Genomic DNA, 21,730 nt, shown 5'->3' on the forward strand with positions numbered 1-21,730 from the left:
CCAATGTCTTGCTGAGTTCACTGGGCCTGGTATGGATTTGCACATTAGTTTGACCGGAACCCAGGTCATTTGTTATTCAAGCAGAAAGGATAAGTCATTTCCTCAATCTCATCTAGAAATGATAAAAATTACAGCTGAGCCACCCAGGCATAAATGTCACTGATTCATTCTCACATATTCTTAGTCGTGCATTTATTGTCTATTTAAGTCAACAAAATAATGATTAATAAATAAACACACCCCTTATGATAGGCACACCTTCTTTGAAAGCAAATGCTTCATGTTCTCCAAGTACCCTAATGCTACTCCTTAGGCAATTTCTCCAGGACCTGACATTAGATACTTAAACATTTCACTTCCTGTGAAATAACTTCAAAGTAAACAATGCCATGACCCCAGGGAGGAAATGACACAGCCCCTGGGATGCATAGCCTATTTGCTTAGTAAGGCTGCAGTGTCCTCCTGCAGCTCAACACTGGGAAACACTCCTGGTTCCTATACCCACACACTTTCCCCCTTTTCTTCCTTTTTACCTGGAGCCTCAAGGCTGTATGTGTCTGTTGGCTCCTGCTGCGGGCCAGCTCCTCCTGTTCTCAGTTCCGTTTGTCTAAGCCTTTTCTGACACTCACTTTGCTACTACAATGCTTTATAAAAATCTGTAATGAAATAGCACGCTGGGCTCCATTCTTATCTGTGTATCAACCTAGCAAAATTAGATGTTGCAAAAATCACCATGCTAAATTAAATAACGACAGAGTTCAAGATAAGAAATAGGATAATTACTTTAATTGATGTGTTTCTCTTCAGTATTATCTAAATTAAAAAAATAATTTTATTTCCTTCAGGGTTCACAGTAAATTCTTTGGCTCTACTTTAAAATATATTTGGTATTTAGGACTGCATTTCAGTAGATAGCCATATCTCCAATGCCTACTTTTCACCACTTCCATTGCTATTACTATAAACAAAGCCACCACTATGTACCCTGTGAACTCCTTACTGAGTCTCATGCTTCTCTTCCTGACTTTCCTCCCATACATTCTCAATAAATAAAGATATTTCAATTTATAAAAATACATCTTAAGATAGTTATCTGAATTTCAGAGAAATATGTATATGTGAAGATATTTTATAACAGTCAAGACCATCTAAACAGTTTAAAAGTGAATTGTCTTATAGATGATAAAACATTCTTACTTTGGAATATTATGTAGACATATTCATACTTTTAATGAGTATTTTTATCATAAAGAAAAAGTCTTTGAATGTCTAGTCTTTCAAAGAATTGAATGTAAAACAATTAATGAGAAACACTGTGAAACACATATATTCATATAAAAGCCCTTATCACATGACAGGTCAGATAAAAGCCCTGCAAAAGTTTCTACCTCACTTGAAGTGGAGTAAAATCCATGTGTTCACCCATGTGTCCTGGGTTGCCTGGGCTGCCATAACAGCATGCTATTGACTTGGTGATTTGAACAGCAAAAATACATTTTCTCATAATTCTGGAGGCTAGAAGTTTGAAATCAGGGTACCAGCCTGAGTGAGATATCTCTAGTGAGAGCCCTCTTCCTGACCACCCATCTCCCTGCATGCTCACCTGCAGAGAGAAAGTACCAGTTCTCTGAGTTCACTTATAAGGGCATCAATCCCAACAGACCAGGACTCTGCCCTCACGACCTCCTCTAACCCTATTTACCTTCCAAGGGCTTCACCTCCTAATACCATCACACCGGGTCTTGGTCTTCAACATGAGAACTGGGTATATAAATTCATGGCATACAAAACCTTTCACAATCTAGACTTTGACTTAATCACCTCTTTTTTAATATTTTATTGCTTTTTTTACAAAGAGGAAGGGAGGGGGAGAGAGAGTCAGAAACATGGATGAGAGAGAAACATCAATCAGCTGCCTCTTGCACACCCTCTACTGGGGATGTGCCAGCAACCAAGGTACATGCTCTTGACTGGAATCAAACTTGGGACCCTTGAGTCCTCAGGTTAATGCTGTATCCACTGAGCCAAACTGGTTAGGTCATCACCTCTTTCTTCCTCTCACTTATTTAGATCTAACCATCTTCGTACCTCTGCTCTTCCTTAAGTCTACCGGAGCATAATGCTGCCTTGGGGTATTTGCACTGGCTTTTCCCTTTTTTCTCAGATGGCTAATGGTTCATTTCCATACTTTATTCAGTTACTTGCTCAACTGTCAGTTTATCAGAGACAACTTCCCTTTCTGATGCCTTCTCAAGTGCACCAGGAACACACCTCTATTCAATGTTGAGTTTTGTGGCTTCCTGCAGTGAGAGAGGCAGCACATGATGGGGTGCCATGAGGTGGACTAGTAAGAGGGTGTTGGGAGGAACTTACCATAGAGCTCAAGTCTGTGCTAGGCAATTTCAGGGAAGACTCAATGAAGCATAACTTCACTCCATTTTGCAGGTTGTCATAATGTGAGATTAATTCCATAATTGGGTATCTTAATTTTTAACTAGAAGGAGTGGCATGAGACTGAAGCTGCAATTGGTGAAGAGTCCACAAGAATCAGCTGTTGCTCATGTTAGCTGGATGAGGATGATACCTGGTTATTTTTGTGACTTGTACAGTGTTCTTGTTTTTATCTGTACTTGGTCATGATTATTATTTGGTCTTATTTTGATATTGGTCTAGTAGAGAGCGGTCTAGTAGTCTTGTTTGACTGTAGTTTTCTGTAAAATTGTTTAGATCGAATAGGAATGCATTGTGCCATTCCTGAGCTGATAGCAGTCAGGGGCATCTTTCTTCACACTTAATCTGAAATACAGTTTCACACATGTCTTATTTAATTTTTATTATCCATATTCTTCTAGAGGCAAATTCCATAAAGTTGGCATTAGAAGTCACTGATTTCATCCTTAGTTCCTAGGTGCTCTCCTGGAATATAACAGATGCTCAATATGTATTTGCTGGATGAATTTGTGCAATAATTGTTAAGTTTTTCAATCACATATAAAAATCAAGTTATAAAAGGGCCAAAAAATGAGCTAATAGTATACCCACAGTATATGAAATTCAACATAATTAAGTTATAAATGAAGACACAAATAACAGATGAGTATCTAATGAAATATAGTAATTTCTGCTTTGCTGTATATCTTGATGTGACTTTTATAACAAACTTTAAGTATTTGACTTTCTTTGATACAAAGTAAACTGTGTGTTATTGTTTTTAAAAATATATATTTTATTGATTTTTTACAGAGAGGAAGGGAGAAGGATAGAGTAGAAACATTGATGAGAGAGAAATGTCAATCAGCTGCCTCCTGCACATGTCCTACTGGGAATGTGCCTGCAACCAACGTACGTGTCCTTGACTGGAATAGAACCTGGGACCCCTGAGTCCGCAGGCCAATGCTCTATCCACTAAGCCAAACTGGTTAGGGCTGTGTGTTTTGTTTTGTTTTATCTCTACAAGAAAAATTTGGATTAAGTTAGATATCAAAGTACATTCCCTAATTGGATAGACTGCTAAAGGTAGACTAGTTACATATTAAATTCTAACATAGCTTTTAGGGGAAAAAAATCAAACTACTAGTTTGATAATTTACATTTATATATTTTTTGCACACATGTACAATGAACTTTCTTTGAACAATTTTCATAAGGTAAGCAAAAGGGAAGAAACTGCTTTTACAGATTACATATGGTATTTAAGGCTATTGTTCACAGTACTTCACTAATTTTTTGCGTATCTTCAAAATGACACCTGTATCTGTGTGTGTATTAATTCACTATGAGTGTGTATGTATTCCACACTCGTTACCCAATGAGCTGATTAATAGTGGAGGAAATGGAAAGCCAGTGAGTGCTCAGGGGTATGTCTGAGAATACCTGGGTCAGAATGCCCTCAGATATAAAAACAGCTACAGCCAGAGCTTCCTAAGCTATTTCTACTTTATCTTTATTTTCCTCTTGTGGCCTCATTATTATTTTCCTTTTAGGGAAATAGGTTTTACTGGCCTGCTATAGAAATTGAAAACATGAGATGTTAGCCTCTGAGTAAATAAAAATTAAAGCTTCTGTACTTCAAAAGTCTATGTCACCACAACTAAAGTCAATGGAAGAACCACACTATAAGATTAGCCAAATCCAAGAATAACAATAATACATACTAGCTATCATGTACTGATACTATTACCAGCAAATGCACTAAATACTTTATACTCATTGTCTCCTTTAAGTCTTATGAGATGAGGATCAGAGACTTCAAATTTCGCCTTGTAATTGGCAAAGCTGGCATATAAACTCTGGTTGACAGAAGAACAACTCCACAAAGAAGTCCATGTCCTAATTCCTGGAACCTATGAATGTGTTACTTTATGTGACAAAAGGGATTTAACAAATAAGAATAAGGATTTTGAAAGGGGAAGATTATCCTGAATCCCAATATATTCACAGGGGCCCTTATAAAACAGAGGCAGAACCATGAGGGTCAGAGGATGAGAGATAAATGTCAATCAGCTGCCTCCTGCACACCTGACTATAGAAACAGATGCTGGAGTGATGTGGTTTGAAGATTAAAGAAGGAGCCATGAGACAAACAATGCAGGTGACCTCTAGACAGCAAGGAATAGCATCTCCCCTAGAACCTCCAGCAGGAATATAGCCCTAGTGACACTTAGATTTTAGCCTCATGGACCCATTTTAGACTTCAACCTCCAGTACAACCTATAATAATAAAAGCATAATGTGCTAATTAGACCAGACAGCCAAACAACCTTCCTGCTATCATTCTGGATGTCCATTGGACAAAGCCATGGTGGTGGGAGCTGAGGCAGAGGTGGTTAAGTGCAATCAGGCAGACAGGCAGGCAAGCAGTTAGGGGTGATGAGGCAGTAGGCAGAATGGCTAGGTGTGATCAGGCAGGCAAGTGTTTAGGAGCCCGTGGTCTGCGAGTGTGAGAGGAATGTCTGACTGCCAGTTTAGGGATTCCTGTGGGATTTGGCCTAAACTTGCAGTCAGACATACCCCAAGGAGTCCCAGATTATGAGAGGGTGCAGGCTGGTCTGAGAGACACCTCTACCCATGCATAAATTTCATGGCACTGAGCCTCTAGTTCTCCAAAATAAAGCCTAATATTCAAATAGACTGAATGGTATAATGGTCAGAGGAACGACTGGTATGATGTGCACTGACAAAAGGGAGCAGATGTTCAACACAGGAGCTGCTTCCAGCCTGTAGGCCACAGGCCAGCTAAGGAGGGTGCTAGTGTGCCCCCTCCCTCTCCCCCCCCAATCATCCTGCCAGTCGCACCACAGATCAGCCCTGATCACTAGTCTGGCCTACAGACCCTACCCATGCACAAATTTCATGCACTAGACTTCTGGTAGATAATAGCTTTGTATTATTTTAAACATGGTTGTTACAGTAGCAATCAGAAACTAATACATAAACCAAGATCTATCTAGTCCCTCTACTATATTGCCATATGATAAGATGTGAACTTTAACTATCTCACCAACTGGTTGATTATCTCAGATAAATTAGGCTAAAGGAAAACAATAATATCCCTCTAATTAATGTAGGTCATATCCTCTGCATATTTCAAATTACTTCATGAAACATGATCTCTGTTTCCTCTGCGTATATAGAGGAAGTTGTGTGTGTGTGTTTTTTTCAATGAGTTGTTCCAGATGTAGTTGTGTGTGTGCTCTGTCCAAACAGACCATAATTTATTTAAGAATGAGTAATAACAAGTTTAATATTGTATTCAGTCATCAGTTTGCACTTACTGTATAACTGCTTAATCTACTCGTTTAAACATGCATATTGATTTGGCCACTCAAGTTAATCCCTTTGTGTGTAGTTTTGGAAAAGTTTGCAAGTAAAAACCCAGCTGCAATACATGTATCATCAAAACAGAGTTGCAAACCAGGATAATTATAACCATCTTTATAAGCGATCTTTCTTCAGCAGGTATTATGGGATTAAAGTCTTTTCCCAAATATCAGTCCCTTTGGTAAAGTTATCTAAGGTGAATCCTCAGTCTTTAAGGGAGAGAATAAGTATGTTAGTTTCTCTTCCACTTCAAAACGTTTGTTCTTCCTGAATCTGACTTGGCTCAGTGGATAGAGCTTCAACCTGCAGACTGAAAGGTCCCAGGTTCGATTCCGGTCAAGGGCATGTACCTTGGTTATGGGCACATCCCCAGTAAGGGGTGTTCAGGAGGAGCTGATCAATGTTACTCTCTCACCAATGTTTTTAACTCTATCTCTCTCCCTTCCTCTCTGTAAAAAAATCAATAAAATAAAAAAAGATGTTAAAAAAACAACAACAAAAAACATGTTTGTTCTTCTTCTGAAAGCCTTACATAGCCCAGATGCTTTGGAAATTACAGAGGCCACTTCTGGTCTGTCATCTCCCATCAGGCTTGATGCACTCCCTACAGTGAGGAAGTGTTTTCAGCACTCTAGTGATAAATGCTCTTTGAACAACTGGCCACCCAACTTCTTATCTATGAATATAGGAGAAGGTTGAGGTAGAAGAGGCAGTTATACAGAATTATCTTTATTGTTTCTGAGGCACAGTTTCTTATTTACATATTTTGTAATATGTTAGGTTTCTATTTATGCTGTAATAAATTACCTCAACCTTAGTGGGTTTCACTGGGCTAAATCAAGGTGTCAAAAAGTTGCATTCGTTTCTGGAGATGCTAGAGATGTTTTCTTGCTCATTCATGTTGTCAGCAGAATTGAATTCCTTGTGACTGTATAACTGAGATTTTCATTTCCTTGTGAGGAGAGAGGACCATTTCTAGCTTTTAGAAGATTCTCAAATTCCTTGGCTTATGGCTTTGTTCCTCTACCTTTAAACTCAGCAGTGATGGGCCTCTCTTCTAGCATCTGACCCTTCTTTCTTTGTCATATCTCTCTCTGACCACAGCCAGAAAAGATTCTCTGCTCTTAAGGACTCCTATTACTACATTGGGCCCACCTAGATAATCAGTAAAAAAAATGTCTACATCTCAAGGTCCTAAATGTTAATCATCTTTGCAAAGTCTCTTTTGCTGTGTAAAAGAACATATTCACAGGCTCTGTTGATTAGAATGTGAATATGTTCGGGTGGCAATTATTCTGCCTAGCACACTCATTGGATCAGAGTTGAGATGGTAAGAAAAATGGAGATAATATTGCTGCCACTGTAGCTCTGTTCATATGTGTGTGTAGTGCATGCATGTGTGTGTAATGCAAGCACATACACACATGTACAGGTTGGCATTAGGAAATGACTGCTATCTTTTTAAAGCATTCAATTGTATAAACAAAAACTTTAATAACACAGGATTATAAACATTTCATCAATGTTTCGAAGGATAGCCTTCCCCTCAGCCCCAGTCCCTGATTTTTTCTTCTTCAAATTAATTAGACTCTGTTGTGTAGGCCATGGAGATACTAATTACATATCATTTTGGCTGTGTCAATGTGAAGAAAATGATATTTACTTCTACTTCTAAAGGCAAAAGTTCTAAAGTGAGACTCTCAGATGGACCACTTTCTTCTGAGTTGAATTTTCTGTAGAGAAAAAGATTAAATACATTTAATTGGTTGTTTAGTGGGGTGAGGAATGTCAGTCTGCTAAATTCATGGAGACATGTCCTTTCTATACAGCTTTGGTCAGTGTCTTGAATATAGAATAGAACTTTGTTATACTAAATTGATTCAAGTCTAAGATTATTTGAATAACTCCTAAGTAAATATTAATATGTTTATGAATAAATTGTCTAATTCTTCTTTTATTCCACTGGAAGTTATATGTAAACCATTCTATTTTCTCTCTTACCTCAAGAATGCTAGGATCTTTAGAAATCCTCAAATAGCCAGACATTTGATAAGCTCTTATAAAGATTTTTTTCATTCCATCCCTTTTCACTTACCTGATAATTAAGGGTTGCCAGGCATGGGACTGAGCCATTTTATAATTGAGACTCGGGCACAACGGTAGGGTGTTCCAAGGACTATTGTAGTTGCAATTGTACCACCTGTGGGTGCTCTGAACCATTGTGAACATCTAGTGGTGACAAAGATTGGAGCCGTGTTGAGGAAAATGTTCATGCTGCTGACTGACAATAGGAGTTTTAGTTCAGTTGTTTCGTGTCTCCATAATTTTGCTGTTGATATCTCTATCCTAGGTATTAAAGAATGGGTGTAGTTGTTCTTTTTTCACTGTAGGATAAGTCAGGCCACACATTGTTTGAAGAACTGGCCTTTAACTCTTACCTTAACGCTTAAGGCTAAAGCTAATATATTTTTCTTTTGCTCCCTTCTTTTGCAGTGGCTCCCAAAGTAGAAATAACTGTTAGTTATTCTTTTAAATTGTTTCATGTTATCTTTTTTACCAACAACTGATATAATCACGTTTGCTCCTTATTAACCAGACTCACCAAAATCACCATTTTTTATCAGATTTTCTCCACTTGAAGATGCAGAATAAGGTGTGTAATAATGTACTTTTTATCCTTCCCTATTCAGAAAATCAACTATTTTAATAAATATTTAAATAAAAGGATTTAGCCTAAACCATGTGTATATTTATAGCTACTCATGCACTTTTTAATTTCTTCCTTCCTTCATTCAATCCATGTATGTATGGATAACCTACTATATGTTAGATACTATTCTTCAGTGTTTGAAACATCACCATAATCATAATATTACTGAACATTAACCCTGAAGATTTACAATGGGAGACAGAAACAAAACATAATGGAAAAGAAGTAAGTGTTGTGACAGCATTAGGAACAATGTGCTATGGATGCAAAAAGGAAGAAGGTTCTCTTTAACATTCAAACTAACAAAAAGAAGAAGGATGTGTTCCCATATCTCAATCTCTATATAGTTTCTAAAATGTGTAGTATCACCCACCCAATGCAAGGAGTCAAAAAAAAACAAAAAACAAAAAACAGAAAAACTATTAACTACATGTGATTTAAAATTAAGTGGAATATTCCATATCCTGATACTTGTCCTTTGCAGAATAATACAGGAAAGTAATTATTTCATACACAAGACAATACATTTTAAATACAAGGATCAGTGCAGCCTGAGACCTGAGGACCCCTGCAACTCAAGAGTTCTCCAAAGCTGTCAACTTTCCCAGGAAATAATAGGCTTCTATTATAGATTTCCAGTGTTACAGTCTCATCATCATAACTAAGAAAAATCAAGATTCCTTTATTGTCACAGCATGCTGCATTTATAACTATAAGTTCTACTCTATAAAAAACAACATTCAAATAAATATTACAGATGTAAACAAATATGAAAAGGGCACAAATCTAGTCCCAAGATTATATATAAAGCAAAAGGAAATTTCAATTTGTTTGCTCAGTTTTCTGGGAGATATCTGAAAACTCCATTTAGATAAAAGGACAACTTTCTTTTCTTGAAAAGCAGTGTAATCTGAAAATCTCCAGTATGGTTCAGTAAATGTACTAGTATTCATACTTCATCCCATATTATTAATAAAAGGTATTTGCAGGACCACTTAGAATTGGATTTCTTGATTGATGTATTGATTGAATCCCTGACTCAATGGAATTGATTTATTGAATGAATCCCTGGAAACAATGTCTTGAAAATTAAAAGCTGTATAGAATTGGACTAAAACTCAGTCCAATCCCAAAGCAATTTTACTTGAACTTTGCTTAACGTTGGCTTATACAACCTGCAAACCATCTTGATGCTGAGTTGCACTGTCTGTTGGCTGTGATAGCATTAGATTCGCTTCAAAGGGTTACTGTCCTTACCAGGAAAGAGCATGACTACATTCACAGTCAGAACGGACAGTACCGTGGTAATACCAACATCCCCAATTTCTTGTTCAAACAAACATCCTATGTAGTTTGTTTGAAGTCTTTTCTCATAACTATCTGTTCTCAGAACAGGTGAAGGTTAATATCAGTGAGTTGTATTTATTTATTTATTTACAAATTGCTCTTTTTACCTCTCACAACATTGTATGTTCCTTAGCAAGCAGAAATATTGAGATTGTTGATGATTACTTTTCAATTTTTATTTTTAAGAAATATCCACTCATGAAAAAAAAATAGTTTAGAAGGAATAGTGAAATGCCTGGCTCTATTAATGCCTCGCTTTAACAAAAGTGAGGTAATCACTTTAAAATTTTTTTCCATTCAATTCTGTTTTCTTCCCATTTATACATACATCCATACCCCATTTTTATTTTTTATTTAACACAGTTAGAATTATACTTTACTATTGTGAGAATATGAAGTTTAACCTGAGGAAGAGACAGTTACAGCAAGTTCAACATTTCACTGTTACTTATTCACTTTAGAATAAACTCAGAACATTGAAGACTTTTAGACTCAACTAAATGCTTATAAAAATAACATTCAAATCTAAGATAGTCCCTCCCCTGATTAATAGAGTAAGGACTCTGGAGCAACCAGCCTGATTGTGAGCTCTTCCATCGCTGTTTTGATATGTGACTATATGCAAGTTGCTTTGACATTTTGTGCATCATTCTCCTAATCTGAAAAAGGATATAATACCACATGCTTCAAACCATCCCTGTGCAACTGAGTTAACTAAAATGTAGTGTTTAACAGATACTGGTACATCTTAAACACTTCATTTTAGTGATAATTATTATATCATTATGATTCAATGGATTACTGTTGCTCTAGGTCTTAAACCTATAAAATTACTGATAAGACCCAGCATGCCAGTCACCACCTCACCATCCCTATTCACAAGTTCTTTACCTCTTAGGTCTTTGCATATGTAGCTTCCTCTGCCTTCCCTTCATTTTGCAACTCTACCTCCTTTTCTGGGTACCTCTTATATCCTTATATCTCAGCTAAAAGTCATTTTCTGGGGAAAAAAAACTATTTTATGGCTCTCAGACTAAGTCAGGTATCCTTTTTTTAAAGTACTAGAGACATGATGCATGAAACTCATGCAAGAGTAGGCCTTCCTTCCACCAGCTGCCAGCACCAGCTTCCCTCTGGTACCTGGGACCCGGGCTTCCCTTAGGCTTTTTCCGGAAGGTTTTCTGGTCTAATTAGCATATTACACTTTTATTATTATAGATTAAAGTGAACTGTGATCACATATATATCATCCAAAAGGGAGCACTTATGAGCTTGAGAGAGAGAGAGAGAGAGATCAGTTGTCCCCCTATATGTGCCCTGACCCAGAATTAAACCTAAAACCTTTTGTTGTAGGAGCCAATGCCATACAGTCAGCACAAAACATACACACTTACACCATTTACTTTTCTTTTATACATCAACTTATAATTGTATTTAATTAACTATGCAAATATTTGTTAGTGTCTTATTTTTCTCCTCAATTATAAACTCAGTGTGTTTTACTGAAGACTGTTTCCCAACTCCTAAAGCATAGTGCCTAGCACATTGCCCAAAAATATTGTTAAATAAAGGAATGAGTGGTAGTTTTTATTGTATCAAAAAAAGATAGAAGCAGAGATTAATTAAAGAACTTACAAGCATAGCTGAAACCGGTTTGGCTCAGTGGATAGAGTGTTGGCCTGTGGACTGAAGGGTCTTGGGTTCAATTCTGGTCAGGGGCATGGTTGCAGGCACATCCCCAGGGCGGGGGGTGGGGGGGGGGAGAGTGCAAGAGGCAGCTGATCTATGATTCTCTCTCATCGGTGTTTTTAACTCTCTATTCCTGTCTCTTCCTCTCTGTAAAAAATCAATAAAATATATTTGGGGGGGAAAAAAAAGAACTTACAAGCATATATGCATCGCCCATAGTTACAAACAATGGGCAGGTGAAGGCCTCGGGTGGGAGATGGGTAGAGGTGGACACAGAGGGGAAAAATTGAGGATATCTGAAATACTCTCAACAATAAAAATAAAAAAATAGAGACAGACTCATAGATAGAGATGAGGCAGATAGCTCTGGTGTTAAGGGAGAGGGATTGTGCAGAAAAGAAAAAAAAGAGAGAAACTCATGGACCTGGACAATAGTGTGGTGATTGTGAGGGGGTGGGTAGAGGTTGAAGAGGGCATAGAGGGAATAAATGGTGATGGAAAAATTAAATTTAGAAAAGCAAGTTCCACACTATGCCAATTTCAGGTTGGTCATGCATTGTAGAAGCCTGAGCATTAATTAATCTACCTTCCATTCTCCTGACTTTGAGCCTTCTTTTAAGATGTAGCATTTTCACCATTGCGTGATTCCAGAGTAGGTCTTGAACTCTTACCCTTTCCCTTGACAGCTTTCCTATATTTTTGATTTGCAAAGATATATCAGTGGGCATTTTTTTAAGGCAGTAACTTAAAGTGGCCTTTGTTACTTGTGTAATCATAGGGAACTGAGCAAACGCCAGTAGAGTCTGGGGCCATACGCACCTCAATGAGTGGCTCAGAAAACAGGCTTACTTCTATGGTAACATGGAAATTACAATTGCTGAAATGAAACCAACATTTATATTATCACAATGTTTCTATTTATATAGTAGAGGTAATATTTAAATGATCAAGTTTATTTTAGAATGTTCTTAAAAGTATTAATATTTAGAACTGTAGATAAAAAGTATGACGAAGAATCTTACAATATTTGTAGACTATTCACATTTATTGCCTTGGTTCTTCTGCATTGCCAGGTAAGATATCTAAGTAGGTCATATTTCAATGGTGGTAGTTTCCAAGTTTGGGTTCTTTGTAGATTACTGTGGATGCCATGTCTGACTCATTCGTTCAGGAGGATTAAATGTTCAGACTCTCCCTGGATCACATTCCATGGTTATAGCAAGGTACACACTCCACTGAACAGGAAATTGGACCAGAAAATGAAAACCAGTTAGAAAATGGAACATAAGCATGTATGTCTTCAGCAACACAATCCTTTATTTTATTTGATTTGATTATTATTATTTATTTTTATTTTATTTATTTATTTATTTTTGCCTTTGGACCTCACTGACCCAACCCCATTCCATTACCTTCTTTGAAGTGAATTCAGATTTATAATTTTATTATGTATCAGTGCAAGATTTAGTTTTGTTAACTAGTTTTATTTCAGAACCACCTCTTTCACCACCTTAGTGTGCTAAAGTGTTCCCTTAAAAATCCTTTGAAAAGTCTTAGTGATTCTAGAGATATTTATATATACATTCTATTCATGCCATTGATTCATTCATTCTGCAAGGTCTTTGCTAAGAATTCTCTCCTCAGTATAATGAGTCAGTAAGATTTAAACAAGAGAAACAGCCACTTCAGCCTCTTTGATTTTCACCCTTAATAGAAAGGCCAGCATTGAAGTCAATTTTCTATCATTCTCTATCTATAGTTTCTTCATTATCACAACAATGCCAAATTTTCTAGGGGAAAAAAGTTTTCTGAAGTCACTTTCTTTTTCTTTGAGAAGTTTCAGGGTTCAAAATAACTTTCTGACTTTTCATATTTCTAAGCTATCACCTCTACCTTATGTGAGAGTATAAAACAGTATTCTTAGAATTCTCATAGCCAGCAAAATCTTAATCAATCACATTTCCTTATTATTTTTATTTTTATTTGTGACCTGAATATGAAATATTTCACAAGATCATGAACTGACAAATAACTGTTTATAATGACTGTTAAGATTTTTTATTTGAAACTGAATCACATCTTATAATAATGTATTTCTTCTTCTTTAAATTCAAAATGACCTTGATGATAATAAAACATTTAGTTGGAAAAAAAAAAAGTCTTTTTGCTGAATTAATACTGTCTCTTTATGATCATAAAACATCCAGTCAATTTGTTAGCAAAAATTGATTTGGTTGATTCACTGATAGCCTTATTATAGGTACAAGTAGTATCTCTAGTCACTCTCAATAACAAAACTCATATTTAATTTTGTCATTTTTTCCCACTTATTCTCAGCTAGCTTAAAAATGTTTCCATTTGAAGAACATAAGTATATCTGTTTAGATTTTGCATCAATAATTACAACTAAACATAAGACTGTCATTAGAGGTGGGCTGACTGCCCTAACTCGTTTTGCTCAGTGAATAGAGCATTGGCCTGTGGACTGAAGGGTCCCAGTCAAGGGCAAATGCCTGGGTTGCAGGTGTACAGGAGACAGCCAATCAATGATTATCTCTCATCATTGATGTTTCTATCTCTCCCTCTCTCTTCCTTTCTGAAGTCAATGAAAATATATTTGTAAAAAATAGGTGGGTTGAAAAGGAAAACTAAAGCTGAGTTTTCCTTTTGCTAATTCCTTAGGCACATTTAATTTTTGAATTCACTAGATGAGGCTTTTTAGTCCCTTTATTTTGTTCTATTTTATAGAAAACTGCCAATAGTCAAATTCAGATCCAGGATTCAGTTCTTCATTTCCACTGAAGAATGCATAGCCAAAAACTTTTTTTTCAACTAGGTAGAATCAGTCATCTAAAATTTTAATGGACTCATCTATGTCTGTCTATAACTTTTTTCATTTAAATATAAGGTTCTAATAAAAAAAATCACCTTTCCCTTAATTTTAAAAATAATCAAATGATTTTAAAATATATAAAATGTGTTTTTCCCCCTCCAAACAATTATTTCTCCAAAATATCGGGGGGAGGGGGGGATATTTTTTTTTAAATTCAACTTCAACACAAATAAAAACCAGCAGCAGAAAATCCAGAACTTATCTTTGTAATAAATGTAGTAGTTTAGGAATAGTTTTCCTGGATTAGTAATGACCAGTTATTTTAGGGAAATATTATAGCTAAAGGTACACCACATTAACAATGGTCACTCAGTTCACTATATTACCAACATGTAAGCATTTATAATATATAGGAACAATCCTATAACGGTCCCAGGTTTGATTCCAGTCAAGGGCATGAACCTTAGTTGCAGGCACATACCCAATAGGGAGTGTGCAGGAGGCAGCTGATAGATTGTTCTCTCTCACTGATGTTTCTAACTCTCTACCCCTCTCCTTTCCTCTCTGTGAAAAAATCAATTTTTAAAAAAAGACACAAATATAGGTAAAATCAACCCTTGCCAGTGGGACCAGCTTCACTGATCATTACTAGCAGTCACATAGACCCCCTGCACAGAAGGTCCTCATGTTTGGTTTTATGCTATGCTGCCATTGTTTTTAAATTACTTTTTAGCCAAGGCCTCCAATTGGAGTTTTCCCAAATTTTACCAGTAATCCAGCCAGCCCTACCTGTAAGGATAACACATATCAGAAGAAATAGTCTCGCTAATGTTCTTACAAACTTTCCAACCTAGTCTCGTGTGCTCCCCAACGTTGGAGGGGTCAGCACAACCTAACCTATATCATGAAAAATAATTCAACAGGCTCAGCAGTATATTATTTGTAAACAGTGGATGGTATATTATTGGCCTCATTAATGATAGATTTTCTTCCTTTCTCTTTTTGTTTCAACTTGTTAACATACTCAAACAAGAAAATATTTTAATTTATTTTGCTTTGAATTGACAACTTTAATGTGTTTCTAATAAAACCAATAACCCTAGCTGGTGTGGCTCAGTTGGTTGGACATCATCCCATATGCCAAAAAGTTGATGGTTTGATTCCCAATAGAGGGCATGCAGGTGATCGCATTAATGTTCTGCTCTTACATCAATGTTTCTCTCTCCCTCTTCCTTTCCCTCTCTCTAGAAAAAAAAATCAATAAAAAATCTTTTTAAAAAGTCAATATCTAGATTCTAATTAACAAAGAAAGTGGGTGCTCCTTTGGAAATATCCATCTAAAATAAAATAATAAAATATCTCTTCTATGAACTTCATATCTGCTGTTGGAAAAATGGGTAATCTCATCTGCTTTTTATACTCACATTTCTAATAAGACATGGGGGAAATTAAACAGGGGTGCAAAAGGAACACATTATGTGTAAAATTAATTCTTGAATTAAAAGTCAAGAAAGCTTTAGGTACACTGTAAAATAACCTGCCCAGATTTTGTTATTCTGTATTTAGGATTTACATACATTTTTTTAAAAATGCAACAAGAGAAAAAGGCAATTTCTCTTTGGACCTGGATGTATTCCTTAAATATCCCTCTAATGTGGACAATCACATATGTTTTTTTGTTTTGTTTTGTTTTGTTTTTTTGAAAACCTTCTTTTAATAAGTGAGGATACTGAAGCCTGGAGACATGAAATAAACATGCTCCCTGGTTATGCCATTTACAGGGATATGATGTTTCCATATTCTCAGAAACTGGGAGCAGTGCCTCACCAAACAAATGTTTGCTCCTCTGGGTGAATAAGGATCTACCCAGAATATTTATTACTTGATTGTGTTTATGTTCCTTTGTGTTTGTTTCTGCCTTCACTGGAGTGACATTAGAATGTCAACTTCTAAGTGGTGAGGCTGGTGCTCAGTGTCATCTAATAATTCTTTCAAATCCCACTCTAAATCTGTGAGCCAGGCTAGCTTGGCTGGCTACCATTATTAAGAATCTATTTGAGTCTCAGGCTTTACATGATACACATGAAACATGAAGTCAGCCAAAAGCCATCATTTGTATTGGTTAATTTTGACATACTTTTCCCTGGACAATGGCACCAACTCCATAATTTAAAGACATGGGGACAATAAGAGAATAAAGGGAGTTGATTTCATAGGAAAGATAGGCCTTTCAAAAGAAGCATCAACTGTAGGCATATGTCCTAGATGCACGAAAATGTGTGGTCGTACTAGTACGTTTCCAGAAATAATAACAAATGCAAAACCTACAAGGAATCCTATCTAATAGGGAATATGCTAATTGACCTTCATGCTGTTTGCAGAGATGGTGGCACCCACAGCCAATAAGGAGGGAATATGCTAATTGACTTCCATGCCCTCAAATATGGCTACTCCCATAGCCAATAAGGGGAGAATTTGTTAATTGACTGCCATACCCTCAAAGATGGCAGCACCCAGTCCCTTCAGCCCCCCAGCCACCCAGGGTCAGCCCAAGACACAAGCAAGCCTCAGATGTTGGCTGCCCAAACACCCAGGGCCACCCGAGGCTTGCACTGCCAGCAGTGGCAGCAGCAGAGGTGTGATAGGAGCTTTGCCTTCCCCTGATGCTAGGTTGCCTCCCACCCCTGAGGGCTCTGGGACTGTGAAGAAGGGGCAGGCCAGGCTGAGGGCCCCCCCTCCTCCAGTGCATAAATTTTCATGCACTGGGCCTCTACTTATTAATAAAACCAAAGAAACTTAAGGTTGCTTTGATCTTCCTTGATATCAATTTCTACTAAAACTGTCATGAGTCCTTAGAACTGCAAGTCTAGTAAGTATGTAAGGAATGAACTGATGAGATTATAGTAAATGAGGTCTGGATTTTTTTCAAGATCTTTGTCTTAAAAATGGGAGTCTTGTTTGTAGCCATCAGTGTGTTCATTCCGCAATGATAAAGTGGTGGTTTCAGATGAATAGCTACAGGAATGAAGGTGGATTAGAATTAAGAGGAAAAAGTAGTGTATCTATAGGTGAGAGTAACACCATGACACAAAACAGCTTAGGTTTTGGAATCAGTCTCATTTGGTCTTATCCAGACTATATCCTATGTTTTACTGAGTAAGTTATTCATAAGAGCTGAATCTTGACATCGTTATCTTAAAAATAAGATTAAACAATCACACCTACCACAATGAATTGACATTGTATAAAGTAGTGGTTAAAAGCATCAGATCCAGCCTCATGATAGCTTTATAACTGTGGTCAAGTTACTAAGCATCTGTGGGCCTCAGTTTCCCCAGTTGTACAATACAGTTAATAATACCTGCTTCACTCAGATGTTTTGAGAATGAAAGCTTCTGGCATGTAATAATTGTTCAATAAATATAGTTATTATTCATGTTCAATAAATATGTGTTGAATGCTAACTAGCAATATATATGCACAGTGCCATGGTCTTAGAAGGTACCCAAGAAATATTTGATGAATGAAAGGGAAGAGAAGCCTTTTGCTGTTCAAAGAAGCCTCTTGCTATTCAAAGCCAGGACAAAAAGATTTGTCCTGGCTTTGAATATCCATCCCAACATTCTTTATGTGTCACTGGACAACTGCTGGTTGTGTTTTTCCCACCAGCATTCCTGATTCACAGAGAGTGACGCCCAAAGTATTCCCCTATCAAACACTGAGATTAGCAGGAAGAGAGAAATTATTTATTCTACTCTTCTTTCTCTGAGGTCTCTTCTATTTCCTTGAAAGGTGATAGGGACCAGGTCAGCCAAAGGAAAGGACAATGGAGTCCTTTAAAAAGGTACTTGAGCCCAGCTGGCATGGCTTAGTGGTTGACTGTTAACCTATGAACCAGGAGGTCATGGTTTGATTCCTGGTCAGGGCACATGCCTGAGTTGCGAGCTCAACCCCCAGTTTTCAAAACTTTCAAAAAAGTACTCTTTGAAATTAACAGTGAAAAGCCAAAAATGATATGTCATTTGAATGAGTATTCAGTGCTACTTAAATGCTATTGATTGTGCTTAGAGACAAAGTATGCCAACATCTATAGAGCATAAATAAAGTACCATGACACAAGACATTAGCATTTGGTGAGAACAAATGCCTGTAAACACCCTTAAAATTTTAGAGGCATTTTGCAACAGCAGGCATTAGGGAGGATCCTCTTGGCTCAGAATGAATTAGCACCTCAGAAAATTCTCCCTACTGTTAATGATGAGTGAATCAGCTACTTAACTTCTATTCTCTCTGAAGCATGGGGAATTCCCAGGAAAATATTTCTTAATACTGTTTCCTGAGCAATAGAGAACATCCCCCGCTTTTTTTTTTTTTTTTTTTTTTTTTTTTTCCGGTGTAGTAGTAGTATAAGATAACAGTCAAGGATGGGGGAGGAGATGGGCATTACACATAATTTTTAGGTTAAGCATTTTAAAAGGCTGGCTTGGTGGATCATTAAAAAAACAGATGCACCCAAGCCAGCTTGACTCAATGGCTAAGTCTGGACCTCTGAACCAGGAGGACACAGTTTGATTCCTGGTCAGAGCATATGCCGGGATTGTGGGCTCAATCCCCAGTGAGGGGTGTGCAGGAGGCAGCTGATCACTGATTCTCTCTCATCATTGACATTCCTATCTCTCTTTCTCTCTTTCCATCTCCTTTCCTCTCTGAAATCAATAAAAATATATTTAAAAAACAGATGCAAAGACAAATATCTGACAACATAAAACATTATTTTCATGTTAATCATATATGCTCACATTTAAGGACATTTACCTCTGTATAAACCTTGGCCTATCTCTCATTTCTAAATATTTATTTACACCATTGTGGTTTCTGACTCCTAGCATTTTTTTCTCTTCTCTTTCTTTTTAATTACTTCTATATAACTCCTCCTCTGTTAGGTTAAGGTAGCACTAAATTCCCATCCCCAGCTTAATCCAACTTCAAGAGTTCATGACCCAGATCAACCAATAAGAGTATTCTGTCACTTTGGCCTCAGTGGTGGCTCAGAGACTGGTTTGTCCCAAGGTAGGCCAATAGGACTCAATCTCAGGACATAAAATATTTTCCCAATATCTACGGAACTTTTGGACTAGAACCTGGATTCTTTGTCCACCAAAACTGAAGAATGAATCCAAGGACAGAAAGTAGTATAGCAAAGGTAGAGATTTATTAAAGAACAAGTACAGACTCCCACTTGGAGAGAGGGAGAGAGTCCCACAAAATAGACTCCCACATGGGGAGGGAGAAAGGGTCTCACAGAGTTCTTTTTCCCTATCCTATCTAATAAAACAGTAATATGCAAATTGACTGTATCCCACTATATCCACAAGCCACATCCACCAGCCAATCAAGAGCAAGTATGCAAATTAACCCAACCAGATGGCTGCAGCCACAGAAAGAGCAGAATGGAGGCTTGGGTTTCCCCAGAGATGGAGGAAGCCAAACTTTCCGCACACCCTGTTCTGCGCTTAAGGCTACAAAGTTTCAATTATAGAAGATAAATAAACCCCAACAGAAATGGCTGCTGCCACAGCAGGAGGCTTGGCTCTGCTCCAGGCTACAAAGTTTCAATTGTAGAAGATAAATAAATCCCAGATACCAGGACCTCCACTTGGGTTGCCGTGGGTGTGGCCAGACTGCAAACCACCACAGGCCCTTCGCCCAGGCCGCCCTACACCCCAAGGGAACCCCCACCCTGATCTGGGACATCCTTCAGGGCAAACCAGCTGGCCCCCACCCATGCACCAGGCGTCTGTCTTATCTAATAAAAGAGTAATATGCAGATTGACCATCACTCCGACACACAAGATGGCTGCCCCCATGTGGACACAAGATGGCCACCACAAGATGGCCAGCAGAAGAGGGCACTTGGGAGGGAACAGGCCTGCAAAGGAGGGCAGTTAGGGGTGACCAGGTCAGCAGAGGAGTGAAGTTGGGGGTGACTGGGCCTACAGGGAAGGGTAGTAGGGAGGGGGGAGGGGGACCAGGCCTACAGGGAAGGGTAGTTAGGGCAAACAGACTGGCAGGGAACCAGTTAGGCATCAATCAGGCTGGTAAGGTGTGGTTAGGGGGTTATCAGGCTGGCAGGCAAAAGCAGTTAGGAGAAATCAGGAAGGCAGGCAGGCAATCAGTTTGCAGCCAGCAGTTCTGGATTGTGAGAGGGATGTCCAACTGCCCATTTAGGCCTTATCCTACCTCTAGTGGCTCATAAAGGCTGCAGATCTGGTGCCTTGATATTCCCTCTGATTGGTCACTATTCCCTTGGACTGGTTATTATAGTAACTTTTGAGCTCAAAGGTTTAACCTCACTTGGGACATGTAAGGTTCTCCCCCCTCCTTCCTTATTGTTTTCCTATTTCCTTTGGACTTTCTTCTTCTCATTCTGGATGAAGGGCTTGTTTCCCTTTATTTTGCAAATATAGACCTTTTTTTTTTTTTTTTTTTTTTTTGCAAATATAGACCTGTTTCCAGCTCCCTCATTCTATGGAAATGTACCTGCTACACCTTTTTAGCTTCCTTATTCTATGGAAATATACCTTCTGCTGCTCTTCAGCTCAGTGCTTCCTCCACGGTCCCCTTAATTTCCAAAATTTCTAAAATTTTCTAAACTCTGTCTTTTTCATCCTCCAAAGTTCCTGTTTTAGCAGGATACTAATGTAGAGCTTCTAGGACCTACTATAAATGAAAACCTACTGAAAATGAAATCAACACAGAGAAACAAAGTGGTATTTGAGCATTTGTCTTCAGCCATATCTGAAGCTGTAGCTATCCCTAGACTCTTTGATATCTGGGCCAATAAATGCCTAATTCTTTTTTGGGGGGGGAGAGGGGTTGGAGAGGAAAGTTGTAGAAGGAGAAAAAAGGTTGTTTCTAAATTCAGATTAAAATGAGTTTCTCTAAAGAACCCAACTGGAACACACTCTATTTCCTTTGCTTGGAAAACCTTCTTGTCTTCTTCCAAATATATGGTCATTTTTCAAGGTCTAGCTCACATGTGTCAAACACAAGGCCCGCGGGCCAAATCCGTCCCGCCAGGCCTTGCAATGTGGCCCGCACCGCGCTGTCATCACTGCACTCCGCTGCGTTTCCATCACAATGACAGTTTATGACTGTTCAGTAAACCATTCGGCCCGCGATTTAGGCTGGATTTTAGATTTTGGCCCCTTCTCTGATTGAGTTCGACACCCCTAGTCTAGCTCAAACTCTACCTCTTCCAGGAAATCTTCCTTGAATTTCCCAGCCTAATAAGCTCACTTCCCTTACAACATTCAATGTCCTTATTCCTT

The sequence above is a fragment of the Pipistrellus kuhlii genome, unplaced genomic scaffold, assembly GCF_014108245.1.
Source record: "Pipistrellus kuhlii isolate mPipKuh1 unplaced genomic scaffold, mPipKuh1.p scaffold_m20_p_1, whole genome shotgun sequence".
Taxonomy (NCBI): Eukaryota; Metazoa; Chordata; class Mammalia; order Chiroptera; family Vespertilionidae; genus Pipistrellus; species Pipistrellus kuhlii.